Consider the following 24244-nt stretch of genomic DNA (forward strand, 5'->3'; position numbering starts at 1 on the left):
TTTCCCTATTCTCATTGCTTTTTTTTATCAACAGTAATTTTAATGTTAATTACTGATGAAAATGCCAAATAGCTGCAAGCTTCCTTCCAGTCCCTGCAGAACCAAGCTTTGATTACAATTTTACATTGACAACTATTTTTTTAACCGGTCTCAAACTGTATCTCAGTGCTATGAATTCATAGGCAGAATGTGTTGATAAGGAAAGGGCATCCAAATCTGTAAGTATTTGTATTTTCTTTATATATTAATAGCTCACGTCTTACAGTTGTCATTCTAGGAGTCATACCACATGGCTTGAACATGTCCCAGCATCTCAGTTTCAACATCCCCGTAACAGCAGATTTCCAGGAGTTGTCATTGAAGAAACTAATACTGTATCAATTTAAATAATAATAATAATTGGAAGAAATAACAGTAGAAGACGGTTAAGAAATTACATTAAAAAATCCCTGGACTTCTAAATGCCGATCAATCCATTCATGCTTATGGTTATCTTGGTGTTAAAAATATATCTTGTCTTTGTAGAATGTCTCAAGTATAAATCGTAATGTTTAACAGTACTCAGCAACGACTACTATTACCAATTTTAAATAAATGATTACAGTTCAAGAAAGAACTTGGAATAAACTCCACTTATCCTGAAGTCTAAGAAATTTAAGCATGCATGCAATTGCTTTTCTGAATCTGGTTTTTGATCTATGACTAAAAGCTGTAGTTAGGTTGGCTGGTATGATGGTTCTAGATTGACTGGCCTGACTGTGGCAGCTCCCTGTGTTCTGAGTATTCAAAGTGTTTAACAAAACATTTTGAGGGAACTGTGGGAATTTGGAAGTGCGGATCCTACATTTGTAAACAAAGTAATAACATTTCTTCCTTCCAGACTTGTTCCATTAAATAATAAATCCACCAGCTAACTAGTTAAGGAATACTTGCAGATAAAAATAACATCTACTTTAGGACTTCATTAAATATGTCCAAATAACATAGGTAAATTAAATGCTATCAAGTACAACTCTTAACTTAGTATTATGATCAGTGTTTTTGAAGCACAGATTCACTTATTATATTTCAAATGATAGCATTAATAAGGGAATATGATTTATAAGCAGATGTCCTGACTTTTTTCTACAATTTGCCTGGGGGGAAAAAAAAATATTTCAGCTATTTCTAAAACTGTAGTGGTATAATATGTTTCTGTCTTTCTTCCTTTTCTCAGACCATGGGTCTTTTCCCTTCTAGAAAGGAAAGATAGAATAAAGTACTTGCAGATTGATAACCTAATGTGGAAGAGTTACTGCTTGGAAAAGTGTTTTTTCAATAAATTGGTAAGGAAAAAACAGTGATAGTATGATTCTGTACTAGTAGGCAGGTTATTTTTTAAAAACAGTCTATTAATGTTTGATGTCCTAATTTTGCTGTAGTTAATTTTGGATGTTCTGGTTTTAATTCTGCCAATTTAGATGTCACTCTTTATCACTAAACCAGTGTCTTCATGCATGACAAAGTTATAGGTGATAGAGTCCTGCAGGTCATTTCTGTAATGAAACAGAAATCAATGCATGGCTCACTGTGAAAGGCAGATTTTCCTGAGCTGTCGACCACTTCAAGCATTCTCGTGTTTGTCGTCCTTCGAAAGCAAGCTGTAGCAATGACACTCTGTTGAGGCTGTTAATATAAGCTTTTCCATAATGTTCTTGATATTTATAGATTAATCAATAGCTTGAAAGGGGGAGAGATTAATCAATAGCTTGAAAGGGGGAGATGTCTGTGAGGCTAAGTAACTTTTTTCTCTCATCCAGTTTCTTCTTCAGCTTAAGTGTACTTGACATTTTGGAAGTAGTTACAGCAAAAGATGCAACAAACAAGTTGAGATGTTGGGTTCAGAGATATCTGAGATATCTGAACAGCTCTGTACTTCAGTGTTTTTTTTCCCCAAAAAAATACTTTCTGTAGATCTTATATTTGTTGACAGATGCAATCACATTCCTAACAGTTAAAATTACTGCAGGTAATTCTGAAATTTATAAAATTAAAAAAGCGTGTGTGTGTGTGTGTTTTTTTTTTTTTCAGAGTTCAGTTAAAGTATATAATTGCTGTGTTAAGCTTATTAAAAAAAAAAAAAGTAAATGTAGATCCAGTGGTGCATATTTACAGTTACCAGTTGACTTACATCATTGGAATTAAACTGCAGGGTTAAGAAAGATCTAAATCAAGTTCTCTAATAATGTTTTGGGGGAAAAAAATCCCTAGTTCTATCTAGATAGGAGGCTTCCTTTTTAACATTGTACCTGATTTAAGTATCTTCCAGAATTCTAATTATATGTGCTTGAAGGTCAATGCTTGCTTGTGTACCATGCTGCAAAAGCTAGCTGACTAGTGTGACTGCTTTAGGGGTAGCTTTTTTTTTAGTGTACTACATGTGACATTATAAACACTTGAGGTAGATGTAGCTTGGACAGTCACTTTCAGAAAACATCCCCAGGATACCAGTATCTTGTAGTAGTATTACAAGCAATTTGTGATCTGTCAAGCAGCCAGACAGAATCGAGTAATCATGTCTCTTGATTTCACAACAAACAAGTCTGCACCTCCTGAAGGTGAGCATGAAATTCACTGCTGCTCACTGAAATTTTTTAAACACAGGATTGGGCTATCAATCTAAACTATAACTATGAATCATACAGTTAAGGTTTACATAAAATACACGAACCAGTCACTTTTAACTTTTCCTGTCTATAACTATTTACATCTTCTAAATGCCAATATATCCACAAACATATGGGTTCATTACAGAACTTTTGCATTATGGTATGGATTAGAAGTTGTTTAATGTCACTGAAGTCTTCAGTAGTTCTGTGTAGATAGATGCTGTTAGACAGCCCATTTAAAAAAAAAAGAAAAAAAAAAAACACTCTGGAAGATGTCATTAGAAGTCTAATGGCAAAGATTCTTTGTCACAGAGTTTTAGTGGAAATTTGTGATGCTAGGGAAGGCTGAAAATGTGAAAATGTATTGAGTAAAAATAAAGACTGTAGTAATGTGATATACTGATAATGGCTTACCATAGCCGTGGCTGCATGTTAATGGTTTTGTTACTATGATCTTTGATAGTTCTGTAACTGTAAGTGAATATGCCTGTAGAATTATAGAATGGTTTGGGTTGGAAGGGACCTTAAAGATCATCTATTTCCATCCCCCCCCGCCATGGGCAGGGACACCTCCCAGAAGACCAGGTTGCCCAAAGCCCATCCAACCTGGCCTTGAACACCTCCAGGGATGGGGCATCCGCAGCTTCTCTGGGCAGCCTGTTCCAGTATCTCACCTCCATCAGAGGAAAGAATTTCTTCCTAATATCTAATTTAAGCCTACCCTCTTTCAGTTTAAAAGCATTACCCCCGTCCTATCACTCCACTCCCTGACAGAGTCCCTCCCCAGCTTTTCTGTAGGCCCCCTTTAGGTACTGGAAGGCTGCTATAAGGTCTCTCTGGAGCCTTCTGTTCTCCAGGCTGGACAATGCCAACTCTCAGCTTTTCTTAGTAGGAGGGGTGCTCCCACTCTGATCATATTTGTGGCCCTCCTCTGGACCCACTTTTAACATTTCCATCTCCTTCTTGTGCTATGGGAGCCCCAGAGCTGAACGCAGTACTCCAGGTTGGGTCTCAGAGAGGTCTGTAATTAATTCATTTTGTGCATACTTTTGAGAAAGCCTTAAGTACCTGAATGACAAAAACGTACCTTTGAAATGAGATCTTACTATTGTGTTTCCATAGTGCAGAAAACAAGGCACCCCTGATCTTGGTGTATGGCTTTACATTTCAACAGAATAAAAGCACTTGATGGAACCCAAAAGGCAAGCATGTGCTTAAGCAGAATAAGAACTGATGAACAAGTGCATTTTATTGAAACATGTTTACTCTGCTTGTTACCTTCCCTGTCTGTGGGATACTTGCCCTTCATCATTTCTTTGTTTCTTATTTCACCCTCCATAATACAATCAGGGTCTGAGACTGAATCCTTTGTTTACAAGTCTGTAATTTGATTAAAGTAGCTTCAGCTAATCAGCTGGCAGTATGTGAAGCGGAGAAAATTAGGGCTCTTATCTCTGTGGCATTTTTTCTTGCTTTTTGTTTGATTGTAGATGACAGTGATTTCAAACATTTTTTGATGAGCATCCCCTCCTCTGGTAGATAAGCATCACTGAATCAAGAGGCATGGTGGCCTTCTATTTTCTTACCTTTCCTGAGTGTTCCTTTAGCTTCCCATACCAATTTTCTATTCTTGCCCCCAACCCACTCAGTCACCTCTCCCCCTAGCTGGAGTGTGCTCCCCGTTTTCCCCTCCTTGCTTCCAGTTGTGTTGCAGGCTCCATGTTGTCATGCTGAGGTGACTGATAAGAAACAGGAGAGAGAACAGGCCACCACCACCCTTCCTAGATCCAAGCAAAAAGTCAGTGTGGTTACAATTGCTGCCTCACTTGAGCAGACCCCCAGCACTTCCGAAATGTGACACTGCTTGACTACTTTCAGCTCCTTGTTTCATAATGAACACATAATCAAGACCTAAGCTTTTGTAAATTGTCATGGAGCAGCAGGGTAAAGTCAGTAGGGTACTGGCTTAAAGGGAAAGGCATGTCAGTAAATTTACAGGTTTATCTGTGTCTTTGACTGCTCAAGTGCTTCATCATTCTGTATCTCAGTTCGTCACCTGTGAAAGCAGGAGATTTGATTGTTTTGTAGATCTTGGAGAGGTTTCTGGCTACCATTAATGTACATGGTATTTTCCTTTCGACTGGCTATAGTTGGTACATGTAAAATGGTGACTGCTTCTGCTCTGCTGTAGCTTGTGAACCTGTTCGTATTGAACCAACACATGTTGATATCCTACATGTTAAAATCTAAACATCTGCTAACAGAATGTACTTGTGAATACGAAGCAGTAGAATGTGACCCTGGCTCATCCTCTCACTGTTAGCACTCATGTTGCTTTTTGTACCTAACCTGACTTGTTTCAAGTTTCAGTGCTGTATTTTCAATCCTCACATTTTAAAATAGGGGTGTGGTGCAAGAATAAAGCAGTTTGAATGCAGAATTTATATTGTTATATGCTACCATGCTGTTTGAATACTCTGGACACCATAAAAACAGAGCAGAAGGCTTGGTTCTAACATGAAGGGGAAAATGAAGACAGCAGGAAAAAGAGTGCGTGCATCCTAATAACCATGGCTCTTCTAATACATAACAGCTTTATGTAAGTATTTTGTACAATGTACAGAAAATGCTGCTGATAGAGTTCTTGTGGTAGTGCTTCTGCCTCATGTTGGAAGCCAGAAACAACCCTACCCAATGATTTCATTTTATCACTATTTTGTTATAGCAGCTGTTGTAATTTATGGCAGTTTGTAGGCTTGCAGCCATGCATCGAAATAGCTTTCAGTACCATGTCTCCATTCAGCCTCCACTTGGGAAATTTCCCAATCTCATATCCTTTGCCTGTGGATACTGTTCTTTACAAAATTTACAGGTTTCAGTCTTTTTAAAGTACTTAACAACCCTCTGTACAATTGTAACCTGTATCAAGGAAGCTTTGAAAATTGCCCTCCATCTCATCTTCCCAGTATTTTTGTTAAATAATTCTGTTTGCTGTTTTCATGCTGTCTTCCTTCAATCTTAGCCCTGCAAGTGGAAATTGGTTCATATTTAGAGCATGCCCTGATAGTAACTTGCACTCTGCCAGAGCCTTCTGTGGGAATGTATAGTAGACTAATGGAAATAAAGAAAATCCCATACTTCACTCTAGATTCGTGATTGCTCAGTATTACAGGATACACATTGCATGTGCCACAGGTCAGTCTCGCTCACCTTCTCACTTCCTAGGGATCTGCGGGGAGCTGAAAAAATTGAAGTTATGTTGATATAGCAAAAGTCAGAAATACCAGCACATAAATTTATTGCTGTAATCTATCCAAAATGCACTACCAGCAATCTAAGTGCATTCCAGGGATCCCCAGTAGCTTTGGACAGCATGTTCTGGCTGACCAAAGCTACTGCAGTTTTTCATATTGCTACCAAAATGGTGTATTCCTTTGCTGGATCTGTGCACCGTTAGTTTCTTTTCATTTCCAGGCTGCTTTTGGCAGCCACTGCACAAGCTGGCTTTGGGGCAAATTTGCAGTCTCTCCTGATAAAGAGCAGATCTCTTCAACAGCTGAATCTCTGATTTGCAGTACTAGGTGATTTGTAGCTGGCTGATGATGCTCTACCTCAAATGCCTCTGCATGAAATCTGAGTGTTCACAGATTCTCAGCTGGGGTAACCAGCACAGCTGCGTGTGATGTGAGTGAATCTGCCAGCTTAGAGTAGCTGAGCACTGGGTGGCTGTAGTGGGGGGCATGACCTCCGCTGACCCACAGACAATCTCTGATACTTCCCTTCTTTTCTTGAGGCAGATATTTTAAACAATAGTGTTGAACCTACAATCTTAGCCTAGTTGGTGAAGTTGTGAGAATTCATACACGTTCTGCTTGCTCCTGTACTTTTTCATAAGAAATTAGTTACCGTACTGTCTCAGAGCTATTTATTTCTGGGTGGGTTGATGACATTTGGCAAGGACTTCTATATATTTTACCATACAAACTGTTTCTCTGCATCTTTCTGCTGAGGGAGAAGGAAAGAACTCAGAACCTGTTCTACAGGACTATTTTTGCTTCTTTCACCTGATGATACCAGTCTTCTACCAACCTAATTTAATAAGCGCGTGCACACACACACACACAAAAAAAAAAGAAGCTTATTTGATAAGGGATTATTTAAAACCAGTATCATAAATGTTAGCTGTTAATTTGTAGCGCTTAGACACGTTAAACATTGAGAGAATGCAACATAAGCTTAATTCACTGGTAAGTCCAACTTTAAGGTGTGTAGAGCAGGATAAAAAATGCAATGGGACGTAAAATCCTGACTGGTACCAACACATTCTGTTAATTCCAGTTTGTTTCGTACACGGGTCTTAGTGGGTGATGTGGTGGTGTGATTTTGGAACCAGGATAAAGGTGCAAACAGAGCACTGCACCAGGTATCAGCAATCTTGCACAACTTGCCACACACACAAAAAAAAAAGGATTGCTTTGTTTTTCACTGGCAAACATCAGTTGTACTGTCACAATGCCAGATATAAAATTAGATAAAATCTTTATTTTGGTAATGAGAACAATAGACTAGATGCAGTAATCATAAGTAAAATGTAAGTAAAATGAAACTCATGATTGCAATACCTCATTGAGAACCTAGGAAACATCTAATAGAAAACACACTTCCTTAATACATGATGAGCCTAATTTCTTTTACGCTGCTGTCTTAAATGCAACTTAGATATCCAAGTACTTATCTAAGTATTTGCTTATCTGGATGGCTTAGGCTTGCACAGTTTTCACAGACCATTCCGGTATGTTTATATTTTTAATATGCTCTCAGTTCCATCAGTATTTCAGCATTTCCTGAATATTTACAAATGGAAACATCCTTTCTCAGCCTGGACAAATAAATAGTTCATCTTATATTTTGGTCATTAATTTCTAAACCCTTACCTTTAGAGAGGCAGTGTTCTTCGTTGAACGTGCCATATTTTTTTTTACAGAATGCTTTATCATCCTGATTATAAAACAATATGCAAGTAAATTATTTGCAAAAGTGTCAAAGGCATATGTTTGTAAAGTTGATAGAAAAGGGATTTGCTGTGAAACTTTATGAGAAGTGACTAGCATTAAATATAGGGACATCTGTATTAACTCAGCTAGTATTTTAAAGAAAACGGTGAATAATGTGAAAACCTCTCAAGTAGCTCTTAGTACTCAAATGTAGCAACTGTATATTGACTAAAAGATGAAAAAAACAAGGAAGATCTGCAAAGATACCTTAGCTATACTAACTAGTAAATTTGGGTCAAGTTTCCCATTAAGTCCTTTATTTGTCTGGTTTCAGCCTTAACTGTTACCTTGAGTCTTCTTGTCTCTCTCCATTGTCTATATAGATACTGACACAGTAAGTCCAAGCATCTTTGGGTGCTGTTTTAATAAATAATTGTGTTGGATTTAAATACAAGGTAGCTTAATTGAGTGTGTACCCTAATTAAGAGTCATTCCCAGGGAACTTTACTGAATGCTCAGATCAATGCACTTTTCATATCACAAGCAATACACATATCACGAACATGACAAATATATCACAAACAATATATTATTAAGTAATAAAACATCTGCTGTGGCAGCCCAAACGTACAAAGTCATGTATGTGTACAGGAACATGGCTGGACTTCACTGTGTTGATACGTCAGTACAGAGAGACAGCAACTACTGTGTGGTTCTGGGCCAGTCTCTGTGTAGTTTCCTACCCTGGACTGATAGAACAGATTTGTGCAAGGACCTGACTCTATCCCTTCACTGAAGCCCATGAGAATGCCCTACTAGACTGCTCATATAATCAGCAGAAGAGTGAGGCATCTAATGGTATTATGACAAGTGGTAAGTCCAGCTAGGATCAGATTTACTTGGAAAACCTTGTTTCTTTTTCTGTGACCACAAAAGGGGGAGCAAATATAGTGGTGGCTTATACGTCTCAGTTAAATGCCGTAGCTGCACTGTAGCACTTCTACTAAAAAGAGCATAAAATCCAGTGTTCCTCATGTTCTGCCAGAGAAGAGAATTGGTTGGTTCTGTTTTCAAGTACTTCACTTGTTATATTGTTATATAGTTGAGCAGTATAGAGGAGAAGAATGTTACTTTGTGCTTCTTACAGCTCCTTAAGAAGTGGCAATACATAGCCATAGGCTTTAAGACCTGAAGTAATAAAGCAGTAATACAGCTCTTCCCTTTTCATCTGACATTTATCTCCGCTAATAAGTCACTTTCTGTTGAGTCACTTTCTGGTGATTCTTTAGCAATGTTTGCACATGACTGTTTTTAAAGCATGTAGATGCCTGGTGAAGCAAGTATTTGTAGTCAGTTCTAAAATGCTGCTCAGCCAAACTGTGGTACCATAATCTTGAACACTGTTTTGATGGGTTGAATGTTTTAATGCTAAGTATTGTACAATTTTGGTGTTTTGTTTTTTCTGAAAAAAGAATATGTTGAGGAAGAATGGAAGATACCTGATCAAATACCATATACAGTATTTCCTTTCTTCGTATGTGTTTATATACATGTATATCTATTTCTAATTTCAGATAGATTATAGGATATTTAAGTGACTGCATGGAATTTAGATCTATGTGTAAATAATCTTAGAAATTACTTTTCCCATAGAAAAATTCTGATACATAATGTCCTCTGGCACACATCTAGAAATTACGATTATAATTATTAAAAATAGTGTTTAATATTATTATGAAAAATATACAGCACTCACTAATATTAGCGCAGAAATGTATGCATTTGAATATAAACATCACACTTCAAGTGTTTAGCTCAAAACCTTATATATGGTGTTGAGAACTTCAGCAAAATCTTTATAGATGCTATAAAACCGTTGTGTGTATGTAGAGGAATGTGTACATAAAAATGCAGTGGTTAAGTCAAGTGGTTACTTGACTATGCTCTGTAGTTGTCATCTACAGTGCTTTTCCTTCTCTCTATATATCTGGCATTTTTGTTTTGTTAAAAAAATATTGGTTAAATATGCATGTAGTAAAGCGAAATGGCATCTAGCAGTTTGTAATGTAGTATCATTGTATATTAAGTAACTCAGTTCAAATTTATTTACAAATTTTTTATGCCTTCTCTTTTAACAATAGTAATTCTGCACATTTAAACTTCCTCACAGAGGAATGCTTATCTTAAAAGCCAAATAAATCAAAAGCTCTGAATTATTTTGAGCTGTTTGAAGTCTATTTTCTGGTGAATTTCTGCCATCTTTTTGTGTCACTGGCCTTGTTAGTACAGTGGAAATTCTCTCTACTTGCTACACATGAGATAATGGCAGAAGTGAATCTTGTGTGAAGTCCTGGTTGGCACATCTCTCCTTCGGCAAATGAGTGAGTAGTAAAAATCTAGGCTGCACTCACCCAAAAAAACAGCCAAAACCGTGGAGCCAAGCACCTCCTGTCTCTCTCCAAGTGGCCAGTCCTGCTTTCACAGAGGTCAGAGCTCTGGCCATTTTCTCTAGGGAGCCCAAAGCCATTGGTGCATTTTGTTGGTCGTGCCACTTGCTGTGAGATTTATTGTAACTCTTTAGTATTAAGGATGAAATAAGTCCTGTGAATGCAAGAGCTGGCTACCAAAGTCAAGCTGCTAATTCTTTGAGATTGCAGAAACCTGTAGCGGGTTGTCTCTTTTCTAACTTGACTAAAGATAGCTTTTCTGGAGGGTTGGGAGTGTGGTTTTAAGCTCAGCATTCCAGTGAAACTTTAAGAAAATTGGCTTTGCTAGTGAGCTGTGCAGGTAGCCTGTAATCTTACTGTAAATTTCTTGGATTTTGTTTTAGTTTAAATAACTTTTCTTTTTTGAGTTCCCATACTGCTTTCTTGTTGCTGTTCATCGGTGAACAGCACTGATGATCCTTAACACGATCTGGTTTCATTTTGCAACTCTTCTAGCTGTCCTTTGGAAAGAGTGGAAAATGAGCTGAGTTGTGCCTAAAAACCTGTATATTTAGGACCTGTATAGAACATAGCCCATTAATTTATTTAGAAAAAGGGGCACTCTTATAAAGTACATGACCACCTAGAAATTCTATGCAAAAAGCATAATTACTGAGAAAGCAATTTTAATCTCATCAATCCTGTGATACAAGAGTAATAGTAGCAGAGTGTAAAAGACTTGGCTATTTTGTATAGATAGGCACAGTAGTAATCATGTAAGGTATGTAATTATTCCAGAGGCACACAGATCATTTTAAATTCATGATATCAAGTTAGCCAGCCTGCATTGTCTAATCAGCTGTAAAAGTGTTTGTGTTCTGAAAGTTCAAAAGAAAAGGCCAAATGAAGCTATATTCTTTGACTCCAGGAAAACGTTTGCATTTTCAATTACTTTTTTTTTATTTTTTCACCAGACTTGCACTTGTTAATTACTGTTCAGGAAGCTGTTACTGTTTAAATTACGAAAAAAAAAAATGTTCTCAGACCTATTTTCCTTGCATCTAGATCCAGCACCTTCACTTTTGCCACCTGGCTTAATGATGTAGGGAAAGACTTTTGTAACTGGAGCCTGTAAGCAAGCACCTTTTTGTTCTGTACAAATAAAATGAATAAATAATTTTTAAATTGTTTCATCTTTAAACAAAACTCTGTGTGGGATGTGTCATGGAATATCATCTGAATATAAAATGCATTTTTTAGTGTCAGAAAACTTTCTGTGGTATACTATCTGTCTTGGGGAAACATCAGTTATGACTTAGCTACCCTTAAGTACTGTTGGAAGCAATTTCTGCAGCGTTAATGTAGTGAGCCTGAATACCCTTTTGAAAACAAGTATAAGTGAGATGAGACAGACTAGAATCAAAGTCTTTAGTAGGGAAAAATGCTATATCATTTGTTTTCAGCTTTTGAAAAGGTTTGAATTAAAGTATAGCAGAAATCCAATGTAGAAGAAATACTTTGCCAAATAATGTGATTTTGTAACATTGTCACTACTCCAGAAGAGATGCTTTATTGAAAACTGAGTCCCTTACTCAAGTTGAAACAAAGTTTTTGACAAAGTTCTGAGTATCTCACTATGGGAATGGTGCTGAGATACCCACTTTGGAAGTGGGATGCGGGATGTTTTCCACTCTGGAAATAAATGTTTACAGCTGGAAAGTCTCTACAACTGGAAAGAATAGTGTCAAATTACAAACATAAAGTAAAACAGTTTTGCAGTGCAAATCAAATTATTTTCAGGCAGAACCAGATGAGGAGGATGGAAGTGTTTTTTTTTTGAGGGTGTTTTTATTTAAGTGCACATGTTAAAGTTTAAGCTTCTGCGCTATAGCTAGATAATTTAATTGTATCTCTTCAGAAAAAATCTATCAAATTCCAGTGCCTCACCACCCTCTGAGTGAAGAATTTCCCCCTTTCCTTTAATCTAAATCTCCCATCTTGCAGTTTAAAACCATCCCCCCCTTGTCTTGTCGTTATCTGCCTGAGCAAAAAGTTTCTCTCCATCTTTTTCTGTAAGCCCCCATTAAGTATTGAAAAGCTGCAGTGAGGTCTCCCCAGAGCCTTAGGCTGAACACCCCCAGCTCTCTCAGCCTTTCTTCACAGGAGAGGTGCTCCAGCCCCTTGATCATCTTCGTGGCCCTCCTCTGAACCTGCTCTCACAACTCCACATCCTTCTCGTGCTGGGGGCCTCAGAGCTGGACGCAGCACTCCAAGTAGGGCAGAGTAGAGGCAGCACTCCAAGTAGGGCAGAGTAAGTCTCCCTTAACCTGCTGTCCACTTCTCTCTTGATGCAGCCCAGGACACAGTTGGCCTTCTGGGCTGCAAGCACGCACTGCTGGCTCATGCTGAGCTTTTTGTCCACCAGAACCCCCAAGTCCTTTTCTGCAGGGCTGCACTCAGTGAGTTCTTCTCCAAAGTCTCTGAGAGAGACTTGGCAACTCCATCAGCCAGTTCCTTCATGGCCCTGGGATGCATGTCATTGGGCTCTGTGGACTTGCACCTGTTGAGTTTCATTTGGGAGGCTCAAACCTGCTCTTTGATTACAGTTGGAGGGACTTTGCTCCTCCAGCCCCTGCATAGAGGTTCAGGGATTTTAGAGACATGGGAACATAATTAATGTGTCCCAGGCTTTATTCAGTGACAGAGTATTACAATAAACTCTTAGGGCTACTAAATGTGCTGTGTTGTCATCTTTTTGCCTAAATCTTGTCTAGATTGTGGAAAATGTAGAAAGGAAGAGTCACTAAGGTGATTCTAGAGAGGGACTTGTTAGACCTGGGTTTATTCCCCCTCTCTTTCTGTCTCAGTTTTCTTACCTGCTTCTGGGTATTTCATTTAGGGAGAAGCTCCTTCCCAAAAGCCAGCACATAGGTTAAAGTTAGGTGCTTGCATTAGAATAAGTTATCTTTGGGAGAACATTTTTATTCTTCTTCTGAAGTGATGGCTTTTTATGGCAAGGGAATTTGCCTTCTTCCCAAAGGCATTATTAGTAGCGTACATCAGGCAGTGCACTAAAGCATGTGAGATAGTTAGTAATAGGCATCTAAGTACACGTATAGATATATCAAAGGGAAAGAAAAATTATGCGTGTCTGTACCGTATTATGTGTAGTCTATGACATATCACCATTGATACCTGAAGTTCTATAAGGTAGAAAAGAAAAAATTAATTTTCAGTTTGTAAAGGTGCCAGGCAATACACCAAGTAAAGCAAAGAAAGCAATAGCATCACCACTATTCTGTATTGAAGATGCAATATATGATGGAAAAAAAAAAAAGTGTTTTGCAGGCAGATGAAAGATTTTAAGATTTGTATGAAATATAATGTGAAGTGTAGGCAGGTGAACGACTATTCCTTTATCGTAGCAGGGTTATTTCACAGATCATGTCATACATCTGAAGAGCAGTAAGAAAGTCTCTCATTTTCAAAGGAGGATACTATCCTTCAGTGAGATGCTGAGCAACTTGTTTTTCACCAAATTAAAGGGGAACTAAAAAGAACTTGGCATATTACCATGCTGGAAAGACAGGTCAGTGTGCTCACATTGCCATTTTAAGTGCTTCATTTATAGGAAGCAGCATAAGGAATCTTGGAAATGATAGACTGACTGATCCATGTTATCCCAGTAGTGTTTTGCTATGCCTAAAAAGTAGGTGATCTAGTAACAGAGCAAATGTGCATGGGGATCAATCTCTAGGAGAAAAGAGCATGTGTAGTGTCTAATCTATTGTGGATATCATTGTTGGGGTTTTACCCTGCTGGGCAGCTCATCTCCACCACAGCTGCTCCTCCACTCTCCCTCAAATTTGCTCCCCAAAAGGAAAAGAGGGAACAAATACAACGGAAAGGGCTGAGATAAGGACAGGGAGATCACGCACCAATTATTGTCACGGGCAAAGCAGACTCAACAGAGGGAGATTGCCTACCACTAGCAGACTAGAGCAATGAGATACTAAAAGCAAACTAAAAACACCTTCCCCCCATCCTTCTACCTCTCTTCCATGTCCTCCCCCTAGAGTGGTGCAGTGGAATGGGGGCTGCAGCCAGTCCTTAGTGCTTCACGTGGGGTCCCTCCCACGGGATGCCGTCTTTCCCGAACTGAGCCTGTGGGAGCTGCTCCCACATGGCTCCGTACCACGGGGTCCATCCCTCAGGAGCAAACTGCTCCAGCACGGGTTCCCCACCAGTGGCAGCTCCCCCCAGACCCCCTGCTCCTGCGTGGGCTCCTCTCCACGGGCTGCAGCTCCGGCCCGGGGCCTGCTCCTGCGGGGGCTCTCCATGGGCCGCAGCCTCCTCCAGGCCACATCCACCTGCTCCACCGGGGGCTCCTCCACAGGCTGCAGAGTGGAGATCTGCTCCATGTGGGACCCATGGGCTGCAGGGGGACAGCCTGCTCCACTGCAGGGGAACTGCTGCTGTGTGCCTGGAGCACCTCCTGCCCTACTTCTGCACTGACTCTGGGGGCTGCAGGGCTGCTTTTCACTCCTGTCTCTCCCAGCTGCTCTAACACGGCAGATTTTTTTTTTTTCCCTTTCCTTCAATCTGCTCTCCCAGAGGCCCACCCAGCACCTCTCCCTGGCCCAGCTCTGGCCAGTGGTGGATCCCTTTTGGAGCCGGCTGGAGCTGGCTCTGATCTGACATGGGGCAGCTGCTGGGCTCTGCTCACAAAGGCCACTCCTGCAGCCCCCTGCTTCCAAAACTTTGCCACATAAACCCAATACAAACATGAAAATTACTCTAGTTGCTTCCTAAACATTTATGTAGAGGATGGTACCACTTCTTTTTTCTTTGCAATTTGTTAGGACTAATCATGGTATAACATCATATTTAATTCTTTGAAATACTGTAGCATTCCAGGAGAGAAGCCCAGATAGAGTCCTTAGTTGATGAGGAGACATTTCCTGAAAGAGTTTAACTCTGTAGAGAATAAAGAGCAGGCAGATGTCTGAGAGATGATGGTGGCCAAGGGATAAGCATATATATAACAGAGACCAGACATCAGCTAAGAACAGCAGGTACCCAGGCTTCAGAAATGAGAGACAGGGACTTGTCAAGATCCAAAGGGCATTGTGTAGACTTTTCTGCAGCCCTGGAAGTCACCAATGTGCTGGACTGAGAGCAAGCCTGAGTAAAGAGGACTGGTTTGCAAAGATGGAGATGTGTTTACAGATTGTTTAGTTTTGATTTGCCTTGTTTTGAGTTTTCACCCCCAGAAAGTCACCTGTCCTGGTGCCTGTTATAGTACAACCTAGCTTACCTATATAGAAGCCATTTCAGTATTTTAAGAGTGCTCCTTCTGGAAAAAAGGAATGAGCGGTCAGACCTCAGAGCTCTAGCCAGGTGAGAACCCCCACTGCAGCTTGCAACCAAGAACAACCCACTGCACTGGAAAGACTGTGGCACCAGATTCCCAACTATTGCAGACTGGCAGATTACTGGTTTACATAACTATTCAGGATCTTCCCTGTGGTATTTCTCATTATCACAGCATACCTGTTCGCATATTTACACGTGATTAGCTTAACATAGAACACTTGGTCATTAAGAAATGATTTACATGAATGTTTTCAACTGTTCTTTAAAAGGAACTATCACTACAGTGTGATTTACAGAGTGATTGATAACAATAAGCTGAACCCAGACTCTAAAGCATCCCTGTTTTTACAAAACTGCTTAGACACTTTGGCATGAAATTTAATTAAAACTGGAGTTAGTATCCAAAGACAAATGGATAAAGGAAGTAATGCAAAATGAAACACAGGGAAGATTTACATTCTTTCAGACTTCCATTTTCCAATGTATTCTGAAATATGATTCACTTAGAGGAGCATGTGATAAATTGTAGTTGTGGCATCTGTTTCATATGTGATGTTAAATGTGATTGGTTATTGCATGCTGTATAAAAAGTTAAGAAATGTTGTAAAATACTGCAATAATTGTATTAAGAAGTTATCACATGTAAGTATTTGATTACTTTGATATGAAGTTGATAAATTGGGGCTGGGTTTTGTTGCTGAGTGTCTTCATTTTGCTATTTCAGTATCCATGTACCGGTAGATAGCAGTTTAGATCTGCTCTTTGGTGCTGTTTTATCACAAGGGAAAAGTATCAGTTTTCCATTAGGTTGTTTATCATTTAATAGTCTGTGGTCCTGTAGTCTAAATAACTTCTTGCACATTTTAGCTGGTATATTTGGAAAGAACATTTTAAATGCTGATCAGGAATTTAAGCTTGCAGCTGTTCTTATCATTTCTGATATTATTCTGAGCAAAAGGAGAGGCTTGGATTCTTTAAACTAAGCATTCATTGAAAACTATATCTGGGGAAAAAAAAAAGATTTTCAAGAAAATTATTTGAATGTAAAGTTGCCTGCAAAGTTAGATGAAAGAACAAGTTTTTTAATGTACACGTGACATCAAATGTTTAAAATGTCTCCCATTTTTAATACAAATGTTACAAATCTCCCCCTCCAATTCACGGTGATGCTGTCTGTTCAAATACAAAAACATAATCTTATCAGCCAAAGACTAAGACGATTTCTGTATTTAGAAGCAATTAGTCTTTGCAGCTGCTAAACTGTAAAAACACTGTAGGCAGCTTTAGGATCCTTGAGCATTTCTGATTTGGTAGTCTTCAGAAGAGTTACTGGTTGTCATTGAATCTCAGTTCTTCGTTCATGGCTGTGAATCTGCTTCGTTCTGTATTTTTCTCACTGAATTTCTCCAAGAGTTTCTCACTGAGTCAACACAATGTTGACATGAGTCTCAGTGTTCTTGGTGATCACCACTGAGGTGATCCCATCTAGGAAATGCTGTGTGATGCCTCCTTTCAAAGATGACTGGCTCAGGTTGTTTGCACATCATCCCAAGAAAACCAAAATGAATGAAGACAGGGAGCTTGAAATCAGAAATAATAATAACATTAATGAGAAGGATAATTAACAGGTCAAAATATTTGCTTTCATTTGAAAATTGTCACTGAACTGTAACAGCTAAGTTGTTATTTAGGAAAACTTATTAAGGCCTCCGTAAAGCACATTTTGCATAAAATGACAGGAGGCCTGAAACATATTGTCAGTATTAATTTATTCATTGGAATCATTTCAAATATCTCCTGGATGCCTTAGATCAATGGGTTTGTGTACTGAGTGTACGTATCAAAAAGCAAAGCAAGCTCAGAGTCTGTTTCATCATGTATCCAGCTGGGATGGTGAATACACGTTGCTGTGTGCTGGAAGATCAGAGGAGCAGCAGATACAGAGTAATGATGGGGTCTTCAGTTTCTCTCTGTGCTGGTTATGTGGCCGTTACATATCAGGGTGTTGTGCAGTCTGTTTTAAGATGCTGTTAATACTTGAGCCATAGGTTAGAGGGGCTGTAAGAGGAAATATGACCCTGGACTTTGTTCTGAGTAGAGATGGGTTCTGGGATTCAGAAGAGGTACATTGCAACAGCAGCTGTAATGAGGCTCAACATCCTACTGAAACAGCAACGACAAAACCACAACAGTTATGATCCACTTCTCTGTGATGCACACAAAAATAAAGATTCTTACTAAGAAGAACCTAAGAGATGTCAGCTGAGTGAAGGAAGCTGCACCAGGTGGTGAGGGAGCTACTTGAGGATACCATATGTGAAATACGAGGCCAGCACCCACCACCTGTTTTGAAAGGCTTGAGAAAAAGCAAAAGGAAGATGGCACAGCTAGACAACAGAGTAAAGGAAGTTGTGAGAAACAGTTGGGTGTCCATTTTAAAAGCTGAATTCATACCTAAATGACGTTTTTAACAGACGTAAATGTTAAACACAGTAGGGCAGAGTACGGGAGGTTTGAGAAAATGTGCAAAGAATCAAAAGTACTAAGTCCTATTTCTGATGCATCAGGACCAACCTGCCTGCCAGAGTTTGTTGAGCCAGTGATCATGGTGTAGAAGTAATACTTAGATAAGCCTGTTTCAGAGAACTTAAATTCTTTGTGTCTATGTTATCTGCAGAAGAAACGGGAGAACCCAATGCTGGACCATTCCTTATTGGGATTTCCCAAAGGATATATGAAAGTGATTTAGTGATCATGGAACAAAACCAAATTATATGATAAAATTACCAGTACCATACTTGATTCACCTAAACATTCTAAAAGAACTTGAGGGAAAAACTGCTCAAAGTGATGACAGTAACACATAACCCCATGCTTAAGGTTGCCTTGTTATCAGAGACTTCGAGGCTGGACAGCGTGATGCCAGTTTTTAAAAATGGTTCTTTTGTAGTCCAGGGAACTGCAAGTTTGTAATCCTCATGTTAGCCTTACGCAGTTCAGCACAAATTACAATACTAAATAAGATTTGTGGATGCCCAAAGAACTACAAACTACATGGGACAAATAACGTGTTTTCCAAAAAGGAAATCTGCAAACATCCAAGAATTCTTTGAAGAGGCAGGAAATACGTGGATAAGGGTGGTACTACAGCTGATGTGCTTTCCTTAAATTTCCACAAAGTTTTTGATAAAGCTCATCATCAAAGATTTTTAAGAAATAATGTAAAAGGTAAAGTCTCAGAGTAGGAATTGAGAGAAATAGAAAATAGTACTTGTCAAAATAGAGGGAGGTCAGAACTGGAGGCTTGCATTCAATTACTGGTCAGGTAAAAAGAGAGAACAGTGAAGTCAGAAGGTTTCCCAATGAAGCACAGATGTTAACTGTACTGAAGACAAGAGCTTCTTGCAGTGTCATCTCAGATTGAGTGACTTGTCAAAAATGGCAGGTGAACTCATTTTAGCTAGTTGTCCTGTGATATAGTTAGGAAAAAAACAAATTCACCTGTAATATGATGGGCTCTCAGCTGGCTGTTGCCAAGCAAGAGTAAGTTTTTGCAGTATGATAAATTACTCTGTGAAAACAACATTTCACATTTCAGTAGCAGTCAAAAATAAATAAAATGATAAGAATTATTAGGGTAAACATTTGGGATACAAACCCATTGCAGACAATGTGGTATCTGCCTTTCCTTATTGCTGTCATCACTGTTAGTTGGATTAGCTTTAAATCAGAAAGGCAGCACTCTACTGTTGTTGGCAGTGTATGTGCAGCATTTACCCATTTTCATAAAAACCCTTCATTTGTGAGTTGAAGAACATAGAGCAGTGTGAAAGAACAAACGAAAGACAGTCCCTTTAATGAACAGCTTCCAGTCTTTTGCCATTTTCTCCAACATCAAAAGTGTTGAAGCTAACTAAAACCATTAGAAGTGGAGGGGTTTCAGATCTCGAATGATAGGTTGAAATGATTTCCAAAATAACACAAAAGAGACTGAAAATATTAACGTGAAGTCCTGTGCTCCTGAGATCTTTTCAATATTGCTTTTATTCTAATGAACCGTTACATTTTGTTGCGTTTGTTAGCCACAGGTTTTCTGTCATGGTCAAATTACAGCCTGCTGATATTTTAATTTGCATTAGAAATGACACTTCTTCTCTCTTGCAAAATCATAAACCAAAATATAATTCTTCTGCATCGACTGCTTGGTACACCGTGGAAAATCCTTTACTATATCAGGGAGAAAAGTTTAAACTGGATGAAAAATAAGGAGAGAGAAACATCCTGTTTCATCTCAGCAAAAGAACAAAATTACCATGAACAACGTCCGGAAAGCATTCTGTGGGAGTTGGTCCTTGAGCGGGAGAGCCAGCTGCCATACTTGAGTTATGATGAGCACATTGCAGAGGAGCTCAGAGGGTGTTCTTTGACTATCTTTTCTTCAGACTGCTTTATCTTTTTTTTTTTTTTTTTTTTTTTTTTTTTGGCTGTTGGGGTTGCTGGGCTGTTCTAAAGGAATGTAAGAATGTTCTAATAATATGTTTAGGGGCTTGATTCTTAAAAATCCTTAGCATCATCAGTTTATTCTGATACTCAAAGCCAAACATGGCAGTTCAGCATGATGTGAAACTTTGCATACTTTAGACTTGCAGACCCCTAAGCAAATAGTCTCCCATTTTTCATTGTCTTACATGATTCTTTCCCTGAATGTTTCCATCTGCCATTGTCTGAAGGAACTGAAAGAACACATCTGAATTTGAGGAGGCTCTTTTCAATCATGTAGCTGCCAGCAATGTTCCCATACTAATGGTTAGTCTCAGTGGGAGAGAGAGCCAGCAGAGGCAGTTTGCTCACCTTAGGGCATTTAATCTCTGTGTCTCTCTGCCTGCCCTGATGAATCACATGGCATACCTCACTAATATAATAGCAGTTAATAAATAAAGTCAGCATATTCAAAGTCCTAATGTAAATCATGATTTTTTATTTTCTTTTTAAGATATAAACTGGATGTGCTGACTTTTCATTACCAAAATTCAGTAAGCAGTTTTTATAAACTGAGTCTTTTTCTCAAGTCTGTTTATTGATGGAGCTGTGCCCCTTCTGTTAAAGTGACATGCAGTTTGCATGGAGAAGAGTTTTCAACGCTTCAGAGCAGACGAGATAAGTTGTTAGTAGATGACTTTTTCTCTTGGTGCTAAATTTCATTTTTCGGGCCACTTCCACATCATTCTGTCCAGCAGACTAGTGTGACTGTGGAGCCACATGGTCAACTGCATTGGGGAAGGCTAAAAATAATAAGGCAGGACAAAAAAAACAAACAGGTATTTTCAAATCTTAGCAGTTCCCGAAGAGGTTGTTCTTACCGAGGCTGAAAGAAACGCTTATCCCATTGTGATGACCATGGCTAGAAAACGCTCACAAGCATTCTCTTTGGAAGCTACTCTGCTCAGTCTGACTGAGGGCACCAAGTCTGGGCTAAACAGGTTAAGGACAATTGCTTCCAGATAATGAGATTATGTGATAAATTAAGCCACCTGTGGAGCAGAGATGGGTCTTTGGAGAGAGGTGACAGGCCATTATGGAACAGAGAGAAAAAACAAATCATTAGCTCTTGCGGATTTAGGACGAGCTGATGATACAGTTGTGGCTATCGTATGTGTGGTCCAGAACCTGATCTTTCTGTCAGTGTTACTGAAGTATCTAACCAACATGTTATTCAGATTGGTTGTGTAGTATACATGCCATGTAGTTGTTACAGTTATGCTTCTTTGACACAGCAAGCCTCTGCAGTACGTGGGAAAAACTACTGCAACCAAAGTCATGCCTCCTGAAATTTTATCAGGCCCTCCGTACTGCTTTGAAATGTAGAGAATCGGTCAAAGGGGTTTGTACATAGGACAATGATTATTTTTTTTCATTAGTAAAAAAAAAACAGAATTAGTAAAAAATCAAAAAATGACGTCTTTTGTTAGGAAGCATATTCTTCCATATTGATAATTTTTGTAAAAGAGACTAATTCTTCTCAGTTGTTGAAAGTAACTAGTCCAAATTCCCTGTTTACATTTCCTCTATAGTTAAGAGAGGGAGGGAGAGAGAGAGATGCAGACCTTTAGGGTGCATTTCCATCCCAGGTGGTTTAGGATGAGGCACATTGCTTTAGGAAGCTTCATGGAATCATAGAATGGGTTGGGTTGGAAGGGACCTTAAAGATCACCCAGTTCCAAACCCCTGCCCACCAGACCAGGTTTCCCAAAGCCCCATCCGGCCTGGCCTTGAACATCTCCAGGGATAAAGCTTCCAGCCTATCAGTTTATTGGCAGGAACATAGGTCTAAGTACGCACTAAATATTTACTTTTCAGACAGCTCAAGTTATAGGAGGTGACTCCCACCAAACATTTCATTTAATGTCACTCTGAGGGCCGTGACTTAAACATTGTGGTTTATATTTCTTCTACAACTCTTATTTATGTGTTAGCGTAGCTGTTACAGCCTTGCTGCCTGTATAAACAACCATTTAATGAATCCCATTAAGCTCTTGGCTTCTGTGCTTACCACACACATGTGAATTCAATAAGTTAATTGTATTGTTCAGAATTTAAGTGTTTACTTTATTTCCTTGTGAAACTGCTCTCATTAATTAGATGTCACCTTCTTCGTGCATGAGGAGGCAGAAATAGAGCCCATTTTATTAATCTTTGTTTCAAATCAAATAATAAATATCTTTTGGGCATGTCCATAACTTCTGTGAGAGTCATGTTCTCTTCTGCCAACATCTTTATGCTGGGACTATGCTATGAAATAAAGTGTGACAAGCTTGAAGAGTACAACAGATTCATATAATAGCTTTGTAATATTGTCCCTATTATGTTTTTATTTTATTTTCCATGCTGTTTTTTTGGTATGCAAACAAGGTGGTTGCTGATTTGATCACTGAACAAATGTTTTCATAGTGACACCAGGTCTATGGAAAGCAGGTCTGGGTTTTGTTTTGCTTTTCCTGAATTGATAACAGGTCACTCTGACCGTAGCTGTGAGTTATCCAAATTAATCCCCTTTCTGTGCATTGTTTTGCATTTATCAGCATCTAATTGTATCTATTCCTGATGCCAGATCACTAGTAGTTCCCACACGTGGGGCAGTAGTTGAGGCTGAAATTTGCTGACTGTCCAACAGGGAGAACCCTGGAATAATTGAGGCAAAATTTCAGTCTTAGTGAAGAGATGTTATGATACATGGGAAATATAAGGGATATATAGGGGAAAGGATGTCAAAAACAACCTGCTAGAGGACTGCCAGGTTAACTCCTAAAGAGAACTAGGTTAATGTCTTGGGTTTGATTTGTCTTCTGTGTTGGAGGAAGCTCAGCACAGCTCTGATTTCCTTTCAATCGGGCATTTATCTTAATAACATATATATGGGCAGACTACTTTCATTCAGCATTTTGGCAGCTTCACCCCCTCTGAGACCTTCTGCTGTCCTGAGCTACCATGGATAAGGAAACTTCTGGATTTGACTCAAAACTTCAATTATTTTAAGCCCTCTTCTCCCTTGTGGACCATTTTTTTAAGTGGTTTCAAACCAACAGAGGGTGCTTGACTGCACAACGTGCCATAGTTTTGCTGTGATTTACTGGTTCTTCGATGCTTAAAAAGCATGTTGGGCCCCTTTGCTGAGAGCACGAATTAGAGTAGCTGTGTTAGCAGACAGCGTGTTCAGGTTCACCGAGGGCTGAGAGATTTTAAGGAGGAACAACGGATCTGTGTTCATAGTGGAATTCACCTATTGGAACAAAAATACTCCCATGCAATTCCAAATGAGGTCTTAAGATGAAGCATTAATGTTTTGTTTATATTATCTTTCACCATTCATATCTGCCTTCGGTTCTGATATTTCATTCCTATAGGACTGCACAGCCGTTATCTTTCCCACATCCCATATGCCCAAATCATGTATAAAGATACTTAGCTCAAATACCATGCGTGCAAAACATTCCACGCTGTGGGTACAAGGTGACGTTTGGTGTGTCATTAACACGCTGTGGTGTTCAATTACAATACAGCGCATTTATTTTTACACAGCCTTCTTCATAGAAAGTATGGGAAATTGCTGTGCGGTGAGTCATCTGTCAGCTAAAGAACTAAAAGTCTTGTAGTGATATTTAAAGAGAGAAAGTGGCTCAGAGCTGACAGAGTTCAAGACAGAAAAAGAAACAGAAATGAAAGAGAGGGCCTCCGACTCTGGAGAAAATAGAGGCAAAGACTGGAGGGGGAGGAGTGATGAGGAAGCCAAGCAAGCTGAGGATGTCAGAGGCAGTTCAGGACACTGCAGAGCATTTGGAAACAGGAGATGGGCTCCAGGTGTCTGCTGCATGACTCCAGCATTGGGCAAGCAAAGATCTTGACCCTGAGAGAATGGCATAAAACCAGGAAAAAAAGCCCAGTGGGCTCAGCACATTGCGAGGAATTTAGAAATGTGCAGGCAGAGGTTGAGGGAAGGATAAATGGCTGAACTTCCTGCAGCAAGGCATTGGAAGAACACTGCCTCTCAGGGCTCCATGATTAAATGTGTGAGGATTTTGTTAGACTATGGAAGAGGAGATTTCAGTTAATTAGAGAGGAAATTATTATAGGCATAAATACAGATTTCAGCAGCAGTGCAGTCAAAGGCAAGATGTATTCTGGCAGTCTTCCCTTGCTAGTACCAGGAAGGCTTACATTCACAGGAGAGTGTGTGTGGGAGCAAGTCAGTTCAGGGTCAGAGATGACTTCAGAGTTCTGGCTTTGTGCACGGTGATAAGATCTG

The 24244-nt window shown here is 39.3% G+C and overlaps 1 protein-coding gene across 1 annotated transcript in view; it reads left to right on the forward strand.

Annotated features, from left to right (window-relative positions):
- ERICH1 (glutamate rich 1) overlaps positions 1–24244 on the forward strand; it is a 55882-nt gene that overhangs the window by 22949 nt on the left and 8689 nt on the right. The gene's annotated exons all lie outside the window — the stretch shown is intronic.

The sequence above is a fragment of the Oxyura jamaicensis genome, chromosome 3 (assembly GCF_011077185.1).
Source record: "Oxyura jamaicensis isolate SHBP4307 breed ruddy duck chromosome 3, BPBGC_Ojam_1.0, whole genome shotgun sequence".
Lineage (NCBI taxonomy): Eukaryota > Metazoa > Chordata > Aves > Anseriformes > Anatidae > Oxyura > Oxyura jamaicensis.